Source organism: Nomascus leucogenys, chromosome 5 (genome assembly GCF_006542625.1).
Source record: "Nomascus leucogenys isolate Asia chromosome 5, Asia_NLE_v1, whole genome shotgun sequence".
Classification (NCBI taxonomy): domain Eukaryota; kingdom Metazoa; phylum Chordata; class Mammalia; order Primates; family Hylobatidae; genus Nomascus; species Nomascus leucogenys.
Genome location: NC_044385.1, coordinates 39026675 through 39051669, shown reverse-complemented (window position 1 = coordinate 39051669; position 24995 = coordinate 39026675). Strand labels below are relative to the sequence as shown.

The 24995-nt window shown below is 39.9% G+C and overlaps 1 protein-coding gene across 3 annotated transcripts in view; it reads right to left on the bottom strand.

The window, feature by feature from the left end:
* Positions 1-24995, bottom strand: part of FGGY (FGGY carbohydrate kinase domain containing) — a 445679-nt gene that overhangs the window by 170950 nt on the left and 249734 nt on the right. The window lies entirely within an intron of this gene.

The window sequence follows — 24995 nt, the reverse complement described above, 5'->3', positions numbered from 1 at the left end:
AAGAGCAAGTACAAAGGCCCTGTGGCAGGGGTGTGCTTGCTATCTTACATGAACAGCAAAGAATCAGGGCAGCTGCAGTGGTGTGAACAGTGAGAAAGGGGACAGAAGATGAGAGCTGAAAAGTAAGAGGACCAGATCTTTTAGTTTTAAAGACATTGGCTTTAATTCTCAGTGAAACGCAAAATTATTGAAAGGTTTTGAGCAGAGGAATGACACAATCTGAGGCAAGTTTTCAAGAGGCCACTCTGGCTGCTGTGAGAATAGAATCCAGGGCTCAGTGGTGAAAACAGGGAGACAGTCAGGAGACTGTGTCAATAAACCAGGAGAGGGAGCACAACTGCTTGAACTAGGTGGTCCGCAGTGGTGGATTCCATCAGTAGAACTGACAGCATTTATTGGAGCAGAATATGAGAAAAAGAGAGGGGCTAAGGATGTTTTCAAGGTGTTTTGACATGGGCAAGTGTACGAATAGAATTGTTCTTTCATGTTCTAGGAAAGACAGTGAGAGGAGGAGATTTCATGGGGGTTGAGAGGAATTAGGCTTTTGACATGCTAGATTTTAGGTATCTATTAGAAAGCCAAGAAGAAATGCTGAGTAGGTGATTAAATATATTAGTCAGGATATCAGGATCAGGCTGGAGATATATGTTTGGAGGTCATACTCTATAGATGGTGTCTTAAAGCTTTGAGTCTTAATGAGGTCACTGAAGAAGCAAGGGGAGATAGGCAGGGAAGAGGTCTTGGGCAGAGGCTTAACGCATTCCAAAATTTAGAAACTGGTGATGGACAGCAATTAGACGATGGGACCAAAGAGTCAACTACATGCAAGTAAAGGGTTTTGAGAAGGGAGTGCTCAGCTGTGCCCAATGCTGCCAACACAATGATCTGAATGAGGACTACTGGATTTGAGAACACAGACCCTGGTCACAGGAGCCCAAAACAAATGGTCAAGGGTTATTTTCATGGAGAAGTTTGTACAAATGTCTGATTGGGCTCAAGAGAGAGTGGGAGGGGAGGAATGGGATTATACAGCACTTGAGAAGCTGTGTGGCAAAGACGATAAATGGGGGAACAGAAGGGTGAAATATAAGGTCAAGGTTTTTCTCCTCCTTCGCTCTCCCCCTCCCATTCTTAAGATGGGAGCTATATTAAAGCAAGCTGTAGTCTTACATGATTACGTAGAGACAGATTTGCCGATGTAGGAGAGGGATGAGAGGACAACCCCAGCCTTGTGTGTGTTCTGGTTTATTGAAGGATCTGTAGTACCATTATGGGTATGCAGGAAAAAACAGCTCTATTCTCTTCTCCCTGGTAAATTTGTTCCACGAACTGTTCTTCCTCATTCCTGGGATGAAATTTCAGGGGGATCCATTGTATTCCTACACTCTTCAATTATAAAAGTCCTCAGGCCAGCTTCTAGCACTAAATATGTACACTCCATTGTAATAGTTAAAACTCCCATTTTGGCTAATTGAAAAAATCTCCCTTCTGCAGCTACAGTATATTTCAGGCTTAGCGTATACACACCTCAAGAAGGGGACTTACTGGCTTCTCTCTCTCCTCCCTTTACTTATTCCTGCTGGACAGCTGGGTGTTTTGGGGTTCCTCCATACAGGGGTCAAGGTGCCAGGGGAAGGTCTCACTTGATGGATATGGGTTGTTATCTGGCTTCATTATGTCCTCAGGGTGTGGTGCCTGTTCAAAGCTGGCTATCTATCTCTTCCTCCAGTGGTCTGCCCACAACTCCCTTTCAGTCCTGGCCTTCAGGTGATCAACTCCTGCTCTGGGATCATTCTGCTCCTCTAGTTGAACCTTATGGATGGGATCCCTTTTAAGATATCCCCAGCTGGCTCCCTTGTGCTGGACCCACACACCTTTTCCTTGTCTTCACTTTTTGCTCTACTCTCTCAGATACAATCGGCAACCTCAGCCTCCTTCCTTAGTCTTGACCTCTGACTTCTTCCACCTCTTTTATATCCTCAGGGTGACGTTCAGCACAAGTTTTGCAATCTTTAAGCAAGCTCTGCATAGGTGGTCTGGGCTCTGGGGCCTGTTCGAGACCTCCAAGATAGGAAGAGCCCTATGGTAAGATTCTGTTACATGTGGCTGAAACAGAGAGTGTATATGGTAGCAGAGCAGGTGGACAGCGCTAGCTAGGGCTAAATAAATTTTTACTCTCCAGGCAACGAAGAGTCATCAAAGGCTTTTGAGCAGAGAGTTCCAAGTCAGGAAAAGGTAATCAATTTCTGGACACTGAAATTCTAATATTGGGTGTTACTCTAACTTATGAAATGAAATACCTTTTGAAATAGGAAGTACATACATGATTAGAGCCATCATAAAGTATCTAAAACTACTAACATATTCCTACTTAACTGCTCTTTTTTTGATAACCAACCTTTCTCCCTTATTCACCAATAAATCCAAATACTTACTTATTTGGATTTGCCATACTCAGGCATTCAACACTGTTTTTTTGCAGGTAAACTTTAAGTTTACCACTATACTCAACCCCTCTCTCCAAGTAATACTGGAATTCTGAACCCTCTAGTCACACACCAAGACAATTCTTTGTGAATAATTTTGGCTTAATTCAGAATAATCACTTTCAATAGTTCATGGACAACATATATAAACTGAAAGACAGTGGCCAACTTTAAGGAGATGAATGGCCAACTTTAAGAAGAAAATGCAATAAGCAATTATTCCATTAAAGAGAGTAGAATTTTATTTTTGTCCTGATTAAATCATCTTTAACCACCTGGCTTCAGTTCAAATAAAGTTCAGAATCTTTAGGGGCAAAGTCTATTAACTGGCAGCAGAATGCTCTGTGATTGACTCATTCATTTATTCCTTCATATGTCAAATGACTACTGACTGTACCAGGTGCTGGGAGGAGGTAAGGATGGCAGCAAAATGAGCTCAACTCATTGAATAAAGAAAATGGAAAGCAGTGATATTTTTGGCTCATGCTAAAAAAGAACTTGCCAGCTTTGAGAATGAAACAGATATTAACTATCGTCCATCCATCCATTCATTCATTGAATGGATACTGAATGCCTAACTAAGTCACAGGCGTTGTGCTAGATACTGAGTATCCAATGGCAAGTGAACAGTCTCCTGCCCTAGAGAAGTTCAAAGTAAGGATACAATGGTGAATGAATAGTTCCTGCCCTAGAAAAGTTCACAGTATAGTGATAGAGCTCCATGGCCATGGAATGGGACTATCAAATAAAATAATTCTTAGGGTTATTAAAACATGGGCTGCTGACTATTTGCCCTGAATGCTTTGGAAGATCATTTACTCAGTTTCATAAGGAAATGTGTGTGTGTGTGTGTGTGTGTGTGTGTGTCTGTCTGTCTGTCTGTCTGTCTGTAGATAATCTCTAGCAAATATCACTCTCACTGGAAAAATTTTACATACATTCCCTCTAAGATTAGAAATGAGATGAGAATGCTTATTTATCATTTTAAAGTTCTGGGATACATGTGCAGAATGTGCAGGTTTGTTACATAGGTATACATGTGCCACATAGGTGGTTTGTTGCACCTATCAACCCGTCATCTAGGCTTTAAGCCCTGCATGCATTAGGTATTTGTCCTAATGCTCTCCCTCCCCTTGCCCCCTACTCCTCAACTGGCCCCATTGTGTGATGTTCCCCTCCCTGTGTCCATGTGTTCTCACTGTTCAACTCCTGCTTATGAGTGAGAACATGCAGTGTTTGTTTTTCTGTTCCTGTGTTAGTTTGCTGAGAATGATGGCTTCCAGATTCATCCATGTCCTTGCAAAGGACATGAACTCATTCTTTTTTATGGCTGCATAGTATTCCATGGTAAATATGTGCCACATTTTCTTTATCCAGTCTATCATTGATGGCCATTTGGGTTGGTTCCAAGTCTTTGCTATCGTAAACAGTACTGCAATAAACATATGTGTGCATGTGAGAATGCTTTTTATCACAACTGTTCAACATAATACCAGAGGCCCTAGCAAACACAATTAGACAAAAATTAACAGCAAAAGAAGATATAAAGAAGGGAGGAGAGAAGCAAAATTTGCAGATGATATGATCTTGTATACATAGCTCATACTGTCCTCTATGTTTGGACCACTTTTTTCCTAACCAAAATATCACAGATACCACTTCCTTACAGGAGCCTTCACTGACCATCCAAACCATATGAGAATATTTAGTGTTGTATTTGAAAATTACTGTAACATTTATAATGCATGTAGAGCATATATATACATGCACATTTTAAAACAATAAGAAAATTTAGCAAGGTTAGTGGGTAGAAGATTAACTTTTTAAAAATCTGTGGGAACGTAAACTAGTACAGGCATTTTGTAAAACAGCATGGAGTTTCCTCAAAAAAATGACAATACCATGTGATCAGGCAATTCTACTTCTGGGTATATCTAAAGGAAATACAAACAATATGTTGAAGAGATGTCTGCACTCTCGTGTTCACTGCACCATTATTCACAATTGCCAAGATATGAAATCAACCTAAATGTCCATCAACAGATCAAGAAAATGTGCCATAGATTCAAAATGAAATACTATTCAGTCTTAAAAAAAGAAGGAAATTCTGTCATTTGCAGTGACACAGATGATCCTGGAGAACATTATGCTAAGTAAAATAAACCAAGCACAGAGGGATAAATACTACATGATTTCACTTATATGTAAAGCTTAATAAAGTTGAACTCATAGAAGTAGAGAGTAGAATGTTGGTTATCAGGGTGGGGTTGCCAAGGGGTAAAGCAGAGATGTTGGCCAAATTGTACTAAGCTTGAGTTAGACAGGAGGAATAAGTTCTGAAGATCTGTTGTACAGCATGGTGACTATAGTTAATAAAAATGTATTGTATATTTGAAAACTACTAAGAGAGTAGATTTTAAATGTTCTCACCACAAAAAAGTATGTGAGGTAATGAATATGTCAATAAGCTTGATTTAATCATTTTACAATATATATGTATATCAAAATTCACATTGAACCCCATAAATATATACAATTTGCATTTGTCAGTAAGAAATAAATGATAAAAATAAATTAACATATAGTTTTTAAAAACCATAAAAGATAATTATTTTTCTCAGCAACCTATACTAAACATAATTAGCACCAATTTTAGTATATTAGCATTTGGAAGCAAATTTGATGTGTAAAACTTTGCTTCTTTTCATTGGAAATCTCACAGGTATTATTCATTCATATTAACAAATAATTTACTTTCTTAAAAAAATCAAATATATTTCTCTATTTCAGAAATAACCAAATAGGAAATATAATAGAAAATTCAATGTAATTCATAAAAGCAACTAAAAATCACTAAACAGAAATTTGATTTCTTGTATCTTTGTTCCTTCACTATACACAGAGTGCAGAAGTACTTTATATTTTCCAAATAAATTAATACTTTACTTTTATGTACCTTAAAAAACACATTTAAATGTCACTTCTTTCCATAAAGGGCATGGTAGGCTGAATAATGGCTCCTGAAAAGACGACCATGTTCAAATCCCTGGAACCTATGAATGCTACTCATATGGCAAAAAAAAAAAAAAAAAAAGGACTCCCAAATGTCACAAATGTGATTAAGGATCCTGACATGAGGAGACAATCTTGGATTGAGTTGGCCTAAATGCAATCATGACTGTTCTTGTAAGAGACAGGCAGAGGTAGATGTGACCACAGATGAGGAGGAGGCAATGAGACCACAGAAGACAAGGCTGGAATGATGTGGCCACAAGCCAAGGAATGCCAGCAGCCACCAGATGCCGGAAGAAGCAAGGAACAGGTTTTCCCCTGGAAACTCCAGAGGGAGTACGGTCCTGTTGACACTTGATCTTGGCTGAGTGAAACTGGTTTTGAACTTCTAGTCTCTAGAACCATAAGAAAATATATGTGTGTTGTTTTAAGCCACCAAGTATATGGCAACTTGCTACAGTAGCAGCCATAGGAAACTAATACAAAGAGTTTGAGGTATTTTATCTATCACTCCCACAAACATACATACACAGAAAATATAGTACAGAGTTACTAGAAACAGTAATGCAAGACAATTACAACAAAAAGAAGAATGGAAATATGCTATGTAGTAGAAGGCTCAACGGTTTAGCTTGAGTGTTAAATTTTTAACTCTGAGCTTCCTTGGCTTCCAGGGCTAGAAGAAAAATGTAATCCATTATATAGCTTTTATTACTGGAAAGATGAAAATACACCATTTCAGATTAAACAACACTTTTCCAAATGGTAAATTCTAAAATAAATTCTCAAGTGGGATTTTATATGGGGCACAATGAGTGGTATATTAACTCATGGTTATGCCAAATATAAGCATGGCCTTCACATGACTACTTCCTTCTATTAAAAAACATTTTTAAAACGTTTTATTAAAAATGATTTAATACTTATGAAATAGTTGTAAAAATAGAACAAAGAATTATTGTATAATATTCACCTAGATTCTCCCAATGTTTTACATAAACATATTGTTCATATATATATGTTCATATATAAACACATATATATGTTCATATATATATATACACACACACGTGTATATGTATGTAGTTTTTCTGAACCATTTGAAAGTGGCAGATATAATGCCCTTTTACTCCAAAATATTCAATAATTCAGTGTGTATTTTATAATAACAAGGATATTCTCTTATATACCCATAATACAATTATCAGGAAGTATACATAGGTACAATTCTATTATCTAATCTACTGATCTTATTAGAATGTCATCTATTATCCACTAAATGTCCTTTACAATAAAAGTTTTAAAAAAAAGTTTCTCCAGTCTTGGATCCAATTCAGCATCACACATGTCCTTCAGATATCATGTCTCTTTAGTCTCCTTTAATCTTCCTGTAGTTTTTCTTTTATGACCTTGGCATTTTTGAAGACTACAGGCAAGTTATTTTACAGAAACTCCCTCAATTTGGGTTTCTGATATTTCCTCATGATCAGATTCAAGTCAGGCATTTTGGGCAGAATTACTACCAAAGCAATATTGTGTCCACATGGCTACTTCTTGAGAAGACCTTTCATAAGAGACAAGGGTAAAATATTTAAAACAACCTAAAAACAAAGCTGACAGTGCAAACCAAAAATGTTTCTCTCTAGTGAATCCAGTCTGTCCAAGGAATGCCTGAATGACTACTGTTCTCTCTCCACATATCTCTACTCACTGGGGAGCAGCTCATCTTAGAAGTTTGGGTGAGATACTTAATAAGCCTCTATTGTGTTTGCCCTGCAGCCTCAACAGTTTTCACCCCAAAGAAGTGCTGCTGCTTTTATCTTCTAAACATCTTTCCAATATATCGACATCTCATCTCTTCCACCATAATCTGAGACAAGCTACCATGATATCATCTCTCACACAGACTCCCAGTCTTCTTCTGGTTTCCTAGTATCCTAGTACCACTCAGGTCTCTTGCCAATTTGTTCTCCAAACTGGAATTATTTCCATCCTTTGTAATTCAATTATATTATCCACTGTGCTTAAAACCTTTCAGTTTCTCTTACATGAAAGACTAAAATCCCTCAGAAGGCTTACAAGCCCAGCATACCCTACCCCTTTCTGTTTCTCCAGCCTTTACTTGTACCATTCTTCTCTCTTGCCCCACACCAAAGCTGCCAATTTCCTTCTGCTTATTCTTCTGTACTCTCTTTCTGAACCATTTTTTTCTCTTGACCACTGCCATGCACAACCCTATTCCCTCCCTGTCAGGCTCTCTGCTTAGTTACCTAATCAAAATCTCCCAGCTCAAACATCACTGCCTTGCCTTCTAGACCACCCAAATTATATGGCACTTGGCTCTATGTTCTGACTGCTTCTCTGCTTTATAGCACTTACATATCATACATACAGAGGAGTGCATAGAACTTATGTGAACATTAAAAAAACTGTTAAGTACTCATGTATCCTTCAGAAGCAAATGCTAGTTCCTTCAAGCTCTTCCTGAAAGCATCTTTCTACCTCAACAATCTGCAATTCCAAGCCATCTAATTCACCAGTGTCCTGATATTTGTGGTAATTATTCCCTTGCTTGTCTTTTCTAAGCTTAGTGCTTTTGTAGGCATTTTTTAAAAGATATTGTCTTTTTTGCTTCTTTTTGAATTTTCTATGAATGAAATAATTCTGTATGTATCTCTTTCATGTCTTGTTTCTTTCACTTAAAATTGTTTGATTCATCTATGTTGTTATATGTAGCTGTAGTTCCTGCATTTTAAGTATGTCTACCACTGTATGAATATAATACGACTTAGTTATTCATGCTATTATTGATGAAATTTGAGTTGATTCAAATATGGAGCTATTATAAAAAATAGTGCTATGAATACTCTTGTACTTACTTGTCTCTGGGCACTTACTGGTACACAAGTACAATTGTTTCTCCAGCTTCCTACCTAGGAACGGAATTGGTAGAGTACAGGGCATGTGCACAGTCAAATTGATCAGACAACGCCTCACTGTTTTCCAGAGTGACTGCCCAATTTATACTTCCCCCAGCAGGGTATGAAAGCAAAGCACTTATCAAGGTCTGTGATTATACATTTTTGTAACTGTTTGCTGAGTATTCATCTCCTCCACTAGACTGTACAGTCTAGGTCTACTGCTCACCATTTTCTCTCCAGTACCTGGCACAGAGTGAATGCTCTAAACAACTGGCTATATAAAATTAAGCAGTCTGGTAAGAAAGCTTAAGTCTTTTGGACGTGAACACAGATCTGCCTAACTTTAACATCCATGTGTTTTCTACCAGACTACAATTTCCTTATTTCAAAATGGTGATGATCGTATCCTATTATTTCCTAGTGTAATGGTAGTAATCAAATGAGATTACAGATGTCAATGCAAGGAACACAGAGTACATATTAAGCATCACCAATGTTCCACTACTCTGCACCTGGACCCAGAGGTCCACAGATGGGATATATGAAAGACGGCTGTCCATGACAAGTGCTTTTTGAATGTATATGGATTAAGATTACTTTGTGGAGGAAGATGTGGCTTCAAATATCATGGCAGGGAAAACCAAGGAGACCAATTAACGCTTTCAAATTCAAACTGCACCTGTGTCCCAAATTATTCAGTAGCACAAACAAGAGAAGCTCACTCCAAGACCTGATCAGAACAAATATTTTTGAATGCTTTTACCCAGGTGGCATCATCTTTCATCTGTGCCCAGGCTCAAGGAAGGGCTGGGTAGAGAGCTGGATTAAACACTGCACTTCAGCTTGGCACTGTGGGTTCGGAAGTAAACTCTGACTTCCTATTTACATTGAAAGATCTCAGGCCTTTGTGGTTTCCTGTTGCGTCCTGGTGTGTCTGCGTTCTGGTTTCTGGGTGTGTCTGCACAGAACTACAAACAGGATCTCTCACTGTTTCACTCCATCCTGCTTTCCATGAGAAAATAAGAATTCCACAATCTCTAATTGTTGGCAGATTCTACCAGGTACTTTGTCCAAGTCATGACTTCTCAGTATGTCTTACCCAGACCTACCAAGAGATATTTTATTTGAAATGATGCAGATAAAGGGATTCCTTAGTGTGCCCCAAATCTGGCAGGCACTGACTGATTTGCAAACTTGTTTTCCTTCATTTTACATTAATTTTACATTTATTTACTTCACTCTTATATTCATCAAGTGTAAATTTAGAGTACCGTCTATGTACAAGGTGCTCTGCTAGGCACTACGGAAACAATGAAGTAAAGATATAATTGCTAGTCTGAAAGAGCTTAAAGTAGTTTTTTTGAAAGTTTTCCATTAGAATCACCTGGGCACATGTTAAAATTACAGATTCTCATATACCCCTTCTGGCAAGACTTAGAGAATCAGACCCTGTGGGAGAGGGGCCTGATGAATTGCATTTTTAAAACAGTTACCCAGGTATATTTTGTGCACATTAATTGACAGTCACTGGCTTGAAGCTCAATGGAGAATTCACAGTCACAATGGAAATTAGAGACAAGGAACCAGGAGCTCTTCTACAATGAACCAGACATTCACCAGCCACAGGATCCTTCAATTTGAGTAAATGAAAATGAACCAAGGATTGCAAGATTGCAGTGGACATGGCTCAGGGGTCTGCTCAGATACATATCTGAGTCTTGGCCCTATCATTTATTAGCTGTGGGACACTGAACAAATCACTTAATTTCTCTGAGTCTCATTTGAAAAAAAGAAAATATCTTCACTGACTGATTCACTTAGTTATTCTGAGCATCAAATTCCATAAGACGTTTAATAAACTCTAAAGCACCAAGGAAAAGTTAGCTCTTATGGTCACAAAAACTTGCATAAACAAGAAAATAATTGAGCCAACCCGTGAGGTTTCTGTTAAGCAATCAGAACCACCCCATTTCTCTGAACAATCTCAATCTTTGTTCATGGGACCCACTTTCCCTTGAATATTACAGCTGTGTTATGTGGTTCTTCCAGCTTCTAACAGCTTTTTACAAAAGCAGAGCTCAAAATTGCACCCAGTTCTAAGGAGGACAGCAAGATATACTTCTGGTACCATGTTAACATAATTCAAGGAATGGGTATAAAATACCACGTACTAGCCTATAATCTCTTTGACCTCAATTCCATCATCTCTCAGATGTGGAAATATATTCTATTGTGCAATTTTATGTGACTGTCCTCTAATGATGCTTAATTTATGTTAAATCTGAATATATTAGGATCATTACCTTTTGTTCTTTTTATTCTGATCTAAGACATGGTTACCATATCTTTCTCTTTCTTATATAGCTATAATTTCTGTCCATTCAGGGATTCGACAATTAGTCTTACATATTTGTTGTGAGGATTAGAAAGTCTATACGCAGAATGCCTAGCAGAGAAACTGGCACATGTGAAGTATTTAATAAATCCTAGCTGTCATAATTTTTAAGTATAATTATGTTCCTTGCCCATTCTTGAACTGTTGTCCCCAAATTCCTCTTCCTTACATACCATGCATAAAAATGAGCAGCCTTTTTTTTTTCTGAGTATTTCTTTTTCTTTTGTAAATCCAAATTTTATATCCTTGAACTTGTGATTTGGTGTTTACTATTTATTTTTATGACGATACAAATTGTTATCTGTTACAGTATCACTTTAAACTAACTTAATTACAAACTATGTGTTGACTACCTACTGTGTGCCCTAGAGATAGAACACTGAAGAAGATATTTTTCCCCAACTACTCAAAGAGTTCAGGCTCATGGGAAAGACAGAGAATGACAAGCGGTGCACCAGAGCTATGCATAAAGAGCTGTGAAGGCCCAGAGGAGTCATAATCTATTAAACGTGGTGGAGGAGGAGTCATAATCTATTAAACGTGGTGGAGGAAGGGAAGAGGGCCTTAGGGAGGTGACACCTGAACTGGACCTTTGGGGAAGACGCACACACGGACAGTGTAGTAACTAAGAACCCAAGGTCTGTTGTCTCCATACTTTGGTTCAACCTCAGCTCTACCTCTTCCTAGCTCTGTGACCTCTCCAAACTTCAGTTTCCTCATCTAAACACTGGTGGGATGTAACACAATAAGAACACCCCCCCCGCACCCCCCCACCATAAAATTTGCTAGGAGTAACAAACAACATAGTAAATCCTCAGTATATGCAATGATGATTCTAGTAATGATGCTATTCAACAGGCAGAGGGAAATGTGGCCATTCCAGGCAAGGAAAACAACATGCCCAAAGGCCAGATGAATAGGAGAGCACAGGCTCTTTTCAAGAAAAGCAAGTACAGGTCTACCACACTTCTTCAACCCAAAGCATTTCCAATACCGAAAGTTTTTTCACAATTCATTTGATGATAAAATCTGATCTGAATGGATCAAGCCATTTAAAGCTGATTTAACTTGTTTGGTGTGAATATTCATATGTTTTACTGTAGAGATATTAGTATGCACGATTACAGGTGCTGCCCCAAACTTCACTGGCACGTTATGCATTATATTGTATATAAACAATATTAACTGCCTGAAATCCGGTCATTCTCTACACTCAAACATCTCTGGTTCCATGGAATTCAAACAAGGGTGTGCAGATGCACCTGCTCGAACACAGGATGAATGGTGAGGGATAGCACGGAATGGTATCAGAGGTGGGCAGGGGCAATAATGCTGGATCTCGTATGCCTAGCTAGCATTCAGGAGACTTGACAAAGGATTTTTTGTCGACAAAGGATTTTTATCAGGAGAATGAAACCATCAGATTTAATATTCAGTACCATTTTGACGGTGAGTCTATGGGAATAAACAGTTCCAAGCAATTTGGTGTTCTGCACACCACAGAAGAATGCATGCATACATAAAAATAACTGACCATTTTCTCTGTGGGCACCTCTTCTTTTTCCTGGGCCATTCCCTTAATTCCAGAGAACCTATGCCCTGTCTTCCAAGATCATAGCAAATATATCTGCTAAAGGTTACATGGAAACCTGTAATTTTATCATGCAAACAGATGATAGGAGAATAAGTCATGGAAGCCCCAAGACTGCTCTATGTCAAATAGTACCTGGGTAGCTAATCATTCATTCAAAAGCATCTTCCAGTTAAATATTTCCTCAACCAACAGAATTGTGGCTCAGTCTTTGCCTGGTGCCACACAAGGCTACAACGATCAACTAAATAGCCCAAATACAAATTGGCAATTAGCTGTTCTTAATGCTTTTCAATCAGATATATATATATATATATATATATTTGGCCTGCTTTGAGGTATAATTCAGTGGACAACTCAGTTGTGCACAGATAAAATTGTGTGACTAACTTAACCAATGCTGCTGTGGCATGTGGGAAGGGTCAGTTAATCAAGGAAAGAACCTAAGGCCTGACCAATAACTTGGTGGTTTGTATGCTGTATCTCCCTTTCTCTGCCCAGCCTTTCACTCCATCAGAGAACAGAAATCAAATAGGTGTAGCACAATTTCTTCTCCAACAAACCTTTACAGTTGCTAACTGGTATTTTTCTGTCTGTCCTTATGCCCATGTATGTATCTACTATTTAACAGACACCTATTATGTGTCAGGTACATGCAAGTAAATGGCAATGTACTATTGTATGATATCCTTCTGTTATCTCCCTAAGTAATAAAGACCACACACTAGTATCATTCCATAATGTAACCTAAAAAATGGGCAGTAAGTCTCTTTCTCAAACATCACTATACTCAGTTCTCTAGATGTTTTAAAAATACAAGAAAGGGGATAAATTTCATGGTATGTAAATTATCTTTCAACAAAAAAATTTACAACATACATGACAGTATCACTGTCAGTATAACTGACAGCAACTTTCATTTAGGATTTAAGACTTTGGTTCCATTCTAATGCAATATATCCCAAACCCATAAGAACACAGCCAAAAGGTCCACTCATTGTCTCATCTGAACTTTTTTTTTTTTCTATTGGCAGTAGGGAGCCACAGATGATTAATTAGGAAGGGACTTTCAATCTCATTCCTTCAGTGCTGATTGCTCAAAAAGCTTCCCATTGGTTCTGAGATCTTTGATCTCACTGTTATTTCTCCTGGGGCTCTAACCATTGGTTAAGTGAAAGAGTAGAAACTACCTCAAACTTCTGACAGCTCTTAAGAGTACTTTCAAAAGATATAAAAATGTAATTAATGTATGAAAAAACAGACATTTGGAACACACAAAGAGAATAGGAGAAGAGGATGAAAAACTAAGAGAAAAACAAGGCATAAATACTAAAGCCTCTGAACTAAATGTATGTAGAACTAAATGAGCTCATGCATGCAGGCACTTGGCACGGGACACAATGCTTGGTTAGGGCTCCACCATGACTGCCTCATCATCTATTTCATCCACACCAAACTGCTGGAAAAGGACAAACCCTCTCCTCTTACTGAGGGTTACTGCCAGGTAACCCTCAGCAGCCACAGTATCAGAATCACCCACACAACAGATGTGTGGTAAATAGGAAAAGGAAAAAAAAAATCAATGTGGTTTTCATCATGCTCTCCAAACAAATACGAAAACATCTTGAGTTGGGAAGTCAGCCGCATGTCTTCACATTGCCAAATTTGGTACTTGACCACAGCGCAGCAGGGAACAGGGGAAGATTAAATAGGGAGTCTCATAAATACTCTCTTCCCAGGGGATGACGGTGACAAGTGATGTTGTTTATTTTTACTGTTATCATTAGCTGGTGGCTTCTTGAAAGGAAGTGATTTGGAAGACTGGGAAAAAGGGAAAATGAAAGCACTGCGGTCTAGCTGTGATCCAGCCTTAACTTTGCAGTTCTCATCAGGCTCTGGGAAAGATCTGCTGTGTAATCACTCTACCTCATTCCCACAAAACACGTGTGTTTATGGTCAACCCATTCCACAGCCTGTGTCTCATCATTCTGCTTATTGTTGAGAGTCTGAGCTCTGGAATCCAACTGCCTCAGTGGCAAACCTATCTATAAGACTTAACGGCCAGGCGCAGTGGCTCATGCCTGTAATCCCAGCACTTTGGGAGGCTTAGGCGGGTGGATCACAAGGTCAGGAAATCGAGACCATCCTGGCTAACACGGTGAAACCCCATCTCCACTAAAAATACAAAAAATTAGCCGGGCGTGGTGGCGGGTGCCTATAGTCCCAGCTACTCAGGAGGCTGAGGCGGGAGAGTGGCGTGAACCCAGGAGGCGGAGCTTGCAGTAAGCCCAGATGGCGCACCTGCACTCCAGCCTGAGCAAGAGCGCGATGAGACTCCGTCTCAAAAAAAAAAAAAAAAGACTTACTAGCTTACTAGCTAGACAGCCTTGGATAAGTCATTTGTCTCTCTGAGCCTCAGTTTCAGTCCCCATAAATTGGTAAGATAATTCTGACAACTGTATAAGGTTATTATGAGGGTTAAAAAAATCCAAATTTCTTAGACCATGATAAACATATAATAAATATTAGCTGTTATTGTCATTGCTGGTAATCAAGGCAGTCCTCTAGAACTTTCCACTCCCATATACCAGCCCCATCCCACCCCACTCCCTTGTATCCTTGGGAGAAGAACCCATGCTGCTAATCAGGAAGGAGCTAAAACACAGTTGCACCATTTTCATCCTCTACTTCTAGAGGAAGAACTTACACGATTCTTCCAGGCAACTTGCAGTCTTTTATGGAAAACTGGGCTCAGGCCATCTGATAGACAGATTCCCCCTAAAGGCTTGTTCCTGACCTTCTGAGATGCCTTGTTTCACCTGACTTTGCCGTGTTCCTAGTGGGTTTCCAGAAACATGGGGCCAGATATCCCTGCCTGGCTTTTATAGGAATGGAATGTCTGGATCACAGGGTAGATGTGGGTTTTACGAAACTGCTAAAATGTTTTCCAAAGTCGTTGCACCATTTGACATTCCTGCCAGCGGTGTGGAGTTCCAGTTCCCCACATTATTGTCACAACTTCAGCCATTCTAGTAAGTGTGGAGTGGATCTCACTGTGGCTTTCACTTGCATTTCCCTAATGACTAATGATGTTGAGCATCCTCTGCTCCTCTAACAAACAAACACCGTGCAGGGCCTCATGGTCCTGGGTGAAACATGGGCCCCCCAGGCCCAGGCCACACCCTTTGCCTCTGGGGAACGTTTTCTTTGGTGTTCTGAGGAAGCTGTAGAGTGCTGTTATAGACATCACCCAGAGAACACAGCTCTAAGAACGTGGCATGGTCTGAAGGGTGGCTTTTCTGTGGTTAGAGCCCAAAGACACTAAGGCCAGAGGCTCTCTGATTTCTGAACAGTTGTTAGATGGAGATATTGCAAAATTTTTCTCCCAATTTGTAGGTTGCTTGTTCACTCTGATGATAGTTTTATTGGCTGTGCAGAAGCTCTTTAGTTTAATTAGATCCCATTTGTCTATTTTGGCTTTTGCTGCCATTGCTTTTGGTGTTTTAGTTATGAAGTCTTTGTCCATGCCTATGTCTTGAATGGTACTGCCTAGGTTTTCTTCTAGGTTTTTTACAGTTTCAGGTCTTATGTTTAAATCTTTAATCCATCTTGAGTTAATTTTTGTATAAGGTGTAAGGAAGGGGTCCAGTTTCAGTTTTCTGCATTTGGCTAGCCAGTTTTCCCAACACCGTTTATTAAATAGGGAATCCTTTCTCCATTCCTTGTTTTTGTCAGGTTTGTCAATGATCAGATGGTTGTAGATGTGTGGTGTTATTTCTGAGGCCTCTGTTCTGTTCCATGGGTCTACATATCTGTTTTGGTACCAGTACCATACTGTTTTGGTTACTGTAGCCTTGTAGTAGAGTTTGAAGTCAGGCAGCATGATGTCTCTAGCTTTGTTCTTTTGGCTTAGGATTGTCTTGGCTATACAGGTTCTTTTTTGGTTCCATATGAAATTTAAAGTAGTTTTTTCTAATTGTGTGAAGAAAGTCAATGATAGCTTGATGGGAATAGCATTGAATCTATAAATTACTTTGGGCAGTATGGCCATTTTCACAATATTGATTCTTCCTATCCATGAGCATGGAATGTTTTTCCATTTGTTTGTGTCCTCTCTTATTTCCTTGAGCAGTGGTTTGTAGTTCTCCTTGAAGAGGTCCTTCATATCCCTTGTAAGTTGTATACCTAGGTGTTTTATTCTCTTTGTAGCAATTGTGAGTGGGAGTTCACTCATGATTTGACTCTCTATTATTGGTGTAACCCGTCACATAAATGGAACCAAGGACAAAAACCACATGATTATCTCAATAGATGCAGAAAAGGCCTCCAATAAAATTCAACACCCCTTCATGCTAAAAACAATCCATCAACTAGGTATTGAATGAACATATCTCAAAACAAGAAGAGCTATTTATGACAAACCCACAGCCAATATCATAGTGAGTGGGCAAAAGCTGGAAGCATTCCCTCTGAAAACCAGCACAAGACAAGGATGCCCTCTCTCACCCCTCCTATTCAACATACTATTAGAAGTTCTGGCCAGGGCAATCAGGCAAGAGAAAGAAATAAAGGGTATTCAAATAAGAAGAGAGGAAGTCAAATCATCTCGGTTTGCAGATGACATAATTGTATATTTTAAAAACCCCATCATCTCAGCCCCAAAATTCCTTAGGCTGATAAGCAACTTCAGTAAAGTCTCCAGATACAAAATCGATCTTTTTTCTGTTTTTAAAAAGCATTATTGAGCTAATAGCTTTCAATAAACTGTACATATTTAAGATGTCTGATTTGGAAAGTTTTGACATAGCATACATCAGTGAAGTTATTACCACAATCAAGAAAAACATACCCAAATCTTTCCTTGTGCCCCTTTTTGTTCCTACTCTCCTGGCCCTCGTTGTGCCCATTTCATGATTCCAGGCAACTATTGATCTGCTTTTTGTCACTATTTATTTGTTTGCTTTTGCAAGAATTTAAATAATGGAACTATTTTTTATTCAAGAAAGTTTGCATTCGTTTCTGGTGCAACGACTTTGGAAAACAGTTTGGCAGTTTCTTAAAACTTACATCTACCCTGTGATCCAGACATTCCATTTCTATAAAAGCTGGGCAGGGATATCTGGCCTCATGTTTCTGAAAGTCCACCAGGAATATGGCAAAGTCAGGTGAAACAAAGCATCTCAGAAGGCCAGGAACAAAAGCCTTTAGAGGGAATCTACCTATCAGCTGGCCTGAGCCCACTTTTCCACAAAAGATTGCAAGTTGCCTGGAAGAATTAATGGCTTCTGTCACCCAGCATAATTATTTTGTGTGATTAATCCATGTTGTACCTTATATTATGGTTCATTCCCTTTTACTGCTCAGTAGTATTTCGTTCTCTTGATACACCAAGAGTTGATCTATTCACTCTTGAAAGATATCTGGGTTGTTTCCAGTGCTGGACTATTACAAAGCTTTATTTGCTGGTATGAACATTACTGTACAAATTTTTGTATGGATACATGCTTTTGTAAGAGTGGAATGGCTAGATCATGTAGTAGGAATATGTTAACTTTGTAACTGCTAAACCGTTTTCCAAAATGGTTGCATCATTTTACATTCCCACCAGTGGTGTGTGAGAGCTACAGTTCCTCACATCTTCACCACAACTTCAGCCATTCTAAGATGAATAGGAGTAGTAGAGAATCTTACTGTGGTTTTAATTTGCATTTCCCTAATGACCAGTGCTTTTCATTCAAATCTCTCCTTTGGTGAACTGTCTGTTCAAACGTTTGCTCCTGTTTGGCCCTTTTAATTGAGTCTGCTCTCCCTTTCCTCTAGGCCTTTGAGGGAAGCTATTCAGCTGAAAGGGAGGAGGAAGGACTCTCTGGTCAGTCTTCTAGAGGGCTCAAAGTGTCGCCTTCCTACACATTGTGTGACCCACTTAACCACTCTTTGCCTCAGTCTTAACTTGTAAAATGAGGGACAGTAATGGTGCCTACTTCGTAGGATTGTTGAGCTATTTATATGATACAAAGTTTTAGTAAGGTGCTTAGTACATGGTCCGCGGTCAACAGATGGTAGCAAGTAGTATTACTGCTTATTGCCTCATGAGGATTGAGGCTAGGGTGCTACTGCCTGGGGTCAGAGATATTAAACATACTCAGTCCAGCACAATGTTTCTATGTTTCTCAAATGTCTTGAAAAACAAGCTACCTTGAGCTTCTTGAGCGCACAGTCTGTCTCTCATTGTCCACTGAACCACAACAACCCTCTCCTCGCCAAATCAATGCCTAGCATATAGTTTGTTTTCAAAACATGCAGTCTGAGAGCTAGTCTTGACACAGAGAGTGTCCTGAGAATGCTGGTTCCTAGAGGGCTGACAACAACAGGTCCTGGTAAACAAAGAGGAAGGGAGGCACTTTCTGAGCAGCACCTCAGCACTTTCATTGTTAGGTGTAACAGTGGTCTACTGTACTGTGTGGAATTCCATCCCACTCCACCCCTCCGGTAACTTCTGCCAATGTCACTTGTTAAAGAGACCATGACAGAGAAACTGGTCCCACTTGCCTACTCTTCTCAGCTAGTAACAGAAGACCATCAGTTCATAATACATGGCTGTGCTGTCTCCCTGTGGTGCCCTCCCAGAGGGCTCATACACACCCACATCCTGCTCAGGCCTCAGGGGAAGTCAGCTGTGAGGCTTTGTGGACACAGCAAAGAAAAACAAAGTGGAGAAGACTGAGGAAAGGGCCTACTACAGAAACTGGGCTGGCAGGAACAGTGTCTCAGTGGGGGCGGGGAAGCCATGATCCTGCAAGTATCACTTCCTACAGGAAAACCTCCTCATCTACCCAGGACTTGAGACAGCCCCTTCTTCCTATTTCCACCACACTCCAGCCATGCATTAACTATAGTAGTTACCATTTTGTATTGTAGTATCTGCTTTTTTTGTCTGTCTTCCTCAATGTGCCTGAGCTCTTTGAAGGCAGGCATGACATTTTATCTTACTGAAGACATTTAGCACTTAGCCAGGTAAATTAAAAAAAAAAAGTTTTCTTTATGAATGAATAGTTAATGAATATTTTTTAAATAAATTTTAAATTTTAGAATAGTTTTACAATATAAGATGGTTGTAAAGATCATATATACCTCACATCCAGTTACATTTCCCCTATCATTAATATCTTGTCAAGTATATATGTCACAGTGAATGATGCTGATATATTATCATGAACTGAAGACCATACTTTATTCAGATTTCCTTAGATTTTACCTAATGTTCTTTCTCTGCTCCAGGATCCCATCCAGGATACCATATTACATTTAGTTATCATGGCTCTTTAGGTTCCTCTTGGCTGTGATAGTTTCTCTGACTTTCCCTGTTTTTTGATGACCTGGATGACAGCTTTGAGAAATACTGGTCAAGTATTTTACAGGATGTCCCTTAACCAAGATCTGTTTGGTGTCTTCCTGGTAATTAGACTGGGCTTATAGGATTGGGGGATGAACACAACAGAGACAAAGTGTCATTTTCATTACCTCATATAAAGGGTACGTACTATCAACATGACTTATCATTGTTGATGTTGACCTTGTCACCTGGATGACTGAGTGTTTCTCATATTTCTCCAATGTAAAATTACTCTTCCCCCATTTTCTATACCGTATTTCATGGAAGGAAATCGCTATGTGCAGCCCACACTTAAGGAGTGGAAAGTTATGCTCTACCTCCTTGATGGTGGAACATTTACATAAATTATTTGGAATCTTTCCGCATGGGAGATGTCTCTCTTCTTTTCATTGATTTATTTATTCAAAATAATTTATGTCGGTATGGTCTTATGGATATTTATGTTATACTTTGGGTTATAATTCATAATACTTTATTTTACTGCTTAAATTGTCCCAGTTTTGGCCACTGGGAGCTCCCACAGTTGGCTCCCTGTGACATATTCTCATCTTTTTTGTTGAGAACTTCCTAACTTTCTGGCACTGCAAATGCTCCAAGCTCATCTTGTATATTTCCTATTCCAATCCTAAAATCAACTATTTCTCCAAGGAGTCCTGGTTCTTTGTATTGGATAATGGTATTAGATACCATGATCTGGACACGATGTGCTTGTAAAAACTAGCTCTTGGGGTGTCCTTATTTCTAGACCACCTCAGCTAACAGAGCCAGGAAATAAATATGTGTTTACTAACCTGTATATGTATATATATATCCATAACTATTTCTATATGCATCCATCTGCATCTATGTTAAACTACATATGAGTCTGTTGCAGGAAGTCAGGGACCCCAAACAGTGGGACTGGCTGGAGCCGCAGCAGAGGAACATAAATTGTGAAGATTTCATTTTAATACGGACATTTATCAGTTCCCAAAATTAATACTTTGATAATTTCTTATGCCTGTCTTTACTTTAATCTCTTAATCCTGTTATCTTCATAAGCTGAGAATGTACTTCACCTCAGGACCGCTATTGTGTTAGCTGTACAAATTGATTGTAAAACATGTGTGTTTGAACAATATGAAATCAGTGCACCTGGAAAAAGAACAGAATAACAATGATTTTAGGGAACATAGGAAGACAACCATAAGGTCTGACTGCCTGTGGGGTCGGGCAAAAAGAGCCATATTTTTCTTCTTGCAGAGAGCCTAAAAACAGATGCGCAAGTAGGGAAGATATCGCTAAATTATTTCCCCAGCAAAGAATATTAATACCCTGGGGAAGGAATGCATTCCTGGGGGGAGGTCTATAAACAGCCGCTCTGGGAGTGCCTGTCTTATGTGGTTGAGATAAGGACTGAAATACGCTCTGGTCTCCTGCAGTACCCTCAGGCTTATTAGGGCAGGGAAAAACCCACCCTGGTAAATTTGAGGTCAGATCGGTTCTCTGCTCTTGAACCCTGTTTTTTGTTGTTTAAGATGTTTATCAATACACTACATGCACAGCTGAACATAGACACTTATCAGTAGTTCTGAATTTGCCCTTGTCCTGTTTCCTCAGAAGCACGTGATCTTTGTTCTCCTTTTTGCCCTTTGAAGTATGTGATCTTGTGACCTACTCCCTGTTCTTCCACCTCCTCCCCTTTTGAAATCCTTAATAAAATTTGCTGGCTTTAAGGCTCAGGTGGGCATCACGGTCCTACCGATATATGATGTCACCCCCAGCAGCCTAGCTGTAAAATTCCTCTCGTTCTTTATTTCTCAGCCGGCTGACACCTATAGAAAATAAAAAGAACCTATGTTGAAATATTGGGGGTGGGTTCCCCTGATATGAGTTCATACTGATGTCTCTAATTCTAATCCATAACCACACGGATTGTTCATGTGATTAACGACTCATTTTTAATAACAATATCATATTTGGTATTTTGTGCCAGGTACAGTGCCAAGTCATTTACAAAGATGGTCTAATTTGAACCTGAACAAAACTTTGTGGGTAAATACTATCACTCACATTTAACAGATGCAGAAACTGAGGCACTGAAAGATGAAGCATCCTGCCTAAATTCAACAGAGTAAGTGGTGGGGGCAGCGTATGAGCCTATGTCTTTGAGTCTCCACATCCATTCAATGATACAGAACCACTATCTCTACATTAAGACTGAAAAAACTTCAGTTCTGAGCAATTTAAGATGCAGATGTAGTTCCCAGCTTTCTTCAGGTATTCTTCTGCTCAAATCTTACCTCCTCAGTGTTTCTCCCTACCTCGACCCCCCAGGGTCCTGTCCCCATCTGACATGCTAACTGGAAGACAAGTTGCCAAGTTACAACCCAACCTGACAGCTCAAGAAAAGGATGTCGGTGCAATAGCAAGGATCAGCTCCATCTTACCCCATGACTTTTCAACCTCTGGCTAACCCCTGCTGCGTATTATCTGGGGTTTTGGTGACTTGGTAGTAATTAACTCTGAACAAGCAGCTCTGCTTTCATGGAGTTAAAAAAAGAACGGCATTTTTTCCCGTATTAATTAAATCATCCACAAGGAAGATAAATGTGCAGCCCATGCTTGTATCTTCTAAAATATCAAAGGTCTTATTAACATGTCTTATGTTTAACCTCAGGCTTTTTCTCCAGATTCCTGGAAGCAACAGGAACCTAGAGGTAGGAAGCTTCTAAGTATTTACCAATACTCACTTGTGTGGTCATTCGTTCATTCATTTATTCTTTTTGGGTGATCTAGAAAGAGGCAACCTGGATCGAGCACAAAATGTTCCTGGGAATTTTGTCTCAATCTACTAAATTGGAAACATCAGAAGTGAGCAGACAGGAAGAAAGAGGATCCTTCAGATCATGCTGAAAACCACTTTTTGAAAAGCCCACAGCCCCCTTTGGTCCCTGTGTTCTGTTTGGTTAATTTTTCCTCACAGTGGCAGTTTTCTTTGCCGGAACCACAACAAAGGGGGTCCTTGAGTCTCCCTGGGAGTGTTTCCTCAGACCTGCACCTCTCCTAGACCTCACAAAGGTGTTATTGTTGCTGGGCTCCCAGCACCTGAGGAGATCAAAGGCACTTTCCCATGCCAGCATGACCACAGTCTCGCCCTCATGACATAACATTAAAGCTGATGATTAATCCCCTTGGCCCAGAGGGTCCCTTCTCACTCCCAAGTACAAAGCAGGATGGGGGTGGGGACTTTATTTCCAGCACAACACAGCCATCATAAACTGGCATTTTATGGCCCTCATTCATCGCAACCAACTGCAGCTGCTCATCAAACTCGTTAAAGCCCCAACAGTTGCTTCATGTGAGCCGTTTACATCACTAGGAAAGTTTAATAACAATCTCCACCATTTTTGAGTGTCTGCTGTGTGCCAGGTAGAAACCTACATAATGCATGTTATTCAACAACCCTGTGAGACTGGCATCATTATCCCCAATTTGACGGATGAAGAATCTGAGGCTTAGAGAAGTTAAGTAGCTCACTCAGGTCAGAGGGCCAAAACATGCATGAGCAGATATTCAAGCTTGCCTCTGGACAATGTAAAAGCCCAAGCTCTCACCATTCCTCTATGGGTACATCATACTCATGCACAATTCAGGGAGGCAAGGAGGAGTATGAGCTTTGGAATCAGAGTTAGATTTGAGTTCTTAGCTCCAGAACTTCAAAGCTTTGTGACTTTAGGAAAATTATTGGACTTTTCTATGCTTTAGGTCCCAAATGTGTACAATAAATGGGTAGGGAAAGCCAGTCTCATCTCCATTAAGAGACAGTAAGACTGAGAAGCAGGCCATCACAGAGACACTTGCATCCATTTAGATTTGCTTCTGTTCAGAAATCAGAATTGAGTGGGGTAAAAATGCCTGAGATTCAGATCTCCCAGGAGAAGCCTGATTAGATGTATCTCTGTGAAAATAAGAGATAATTTAAACAGGATTAAATCAGTATTCAATGAAGACAATCTAACAAGTGTAGACTCATATCAAGGGAAAGAAGGGCTGGCTCCTGGGCTGGTGCCTTCTGGCTTAAAGAGGCCTCAGGCCTCTGCAGATCTCTCCCTTCAGGGACAGCTGAGCCTTACAAAAGGGCTGCTGAGCAGAAGAAATATGCTGAAATTATTATTATTATTTTTGAAACGGAGTTTTGTTCTTGTTGCCCAGGCTAGAGTGCAATGGTGCAATCTCAGCTCGCTGCAACCTCTGCCTTCCAGGTTCAAGTGATTCTCCTGCCTCAGCCTCCCGAGCAGCTGGAATTACAGATGCCTGCCACCACGCCCAGCTAATTTTTTGTATTTGTAGTAGAGATGGGGTTTCACCATGTTGGCCAGGCTGGTCTGAACTCTTGACCTCAGGTGATCCACCCACCTCGGCCTCCCAAAGTGCTGGGATTACCGACGTGAGCCACTGTGCCTGGCCAAATATGCTGCAATTTTTAAACGTGGAAAAATTCCATTCAAGACTGCCCAGAGCTCAGACAAACAGAAGGAAATCTATTTCCTTAAAGTCCAGCACGAATGTCACCTCAGGATGATTCTATTACCCTGCACCCTCCCAAGCAGAGTCAGCCACTGTTTGCTTTCTGCTCAGTAACAACAACAGTCCTGGTGATTAAGAGTGAGCCCTTGTGATGTGCTTACAGCACGTGGAGCACTTAGTATCACCTCATTTAATTCTTGCAGCACTCTGACACTCTCTACATATTGCAGATGAGGAATCTGGGGCCCAGAGAGTTTAAATACCTTGCCCAAAGGCCCACACTTAGTAAACTGAGGAAGTGGGACTGGAAACCACTCGGGCTGGCTCCCTTAGCCACACAAAATGGGATGCCATGTGCAAGAATACCTCGCATATTGCTTGGAACATAACAGATGCTTAGTATCACGAGTTCAATTTGTATCTACATTGGGGGGGCCTCACATTATATTCTAATACCTGTTATAACTTCATCTCATCAATGGGAGAGCTGATGTCATTCTTATATCCACAGTTTAGCACAAGAGCAGGGATTGATAAATAAGTACATGTATTTATACTGACTGAACCAGAATTTCTGATGGTAAACTGGCTCAGGGGTTCCTACAGTTGCAAAACAGTCTCACATCCCACATAATTTTCTCCATAGCTGCTTTGGTTCTGCCCTGGGCTGTGTCCCACTCTAATCTCT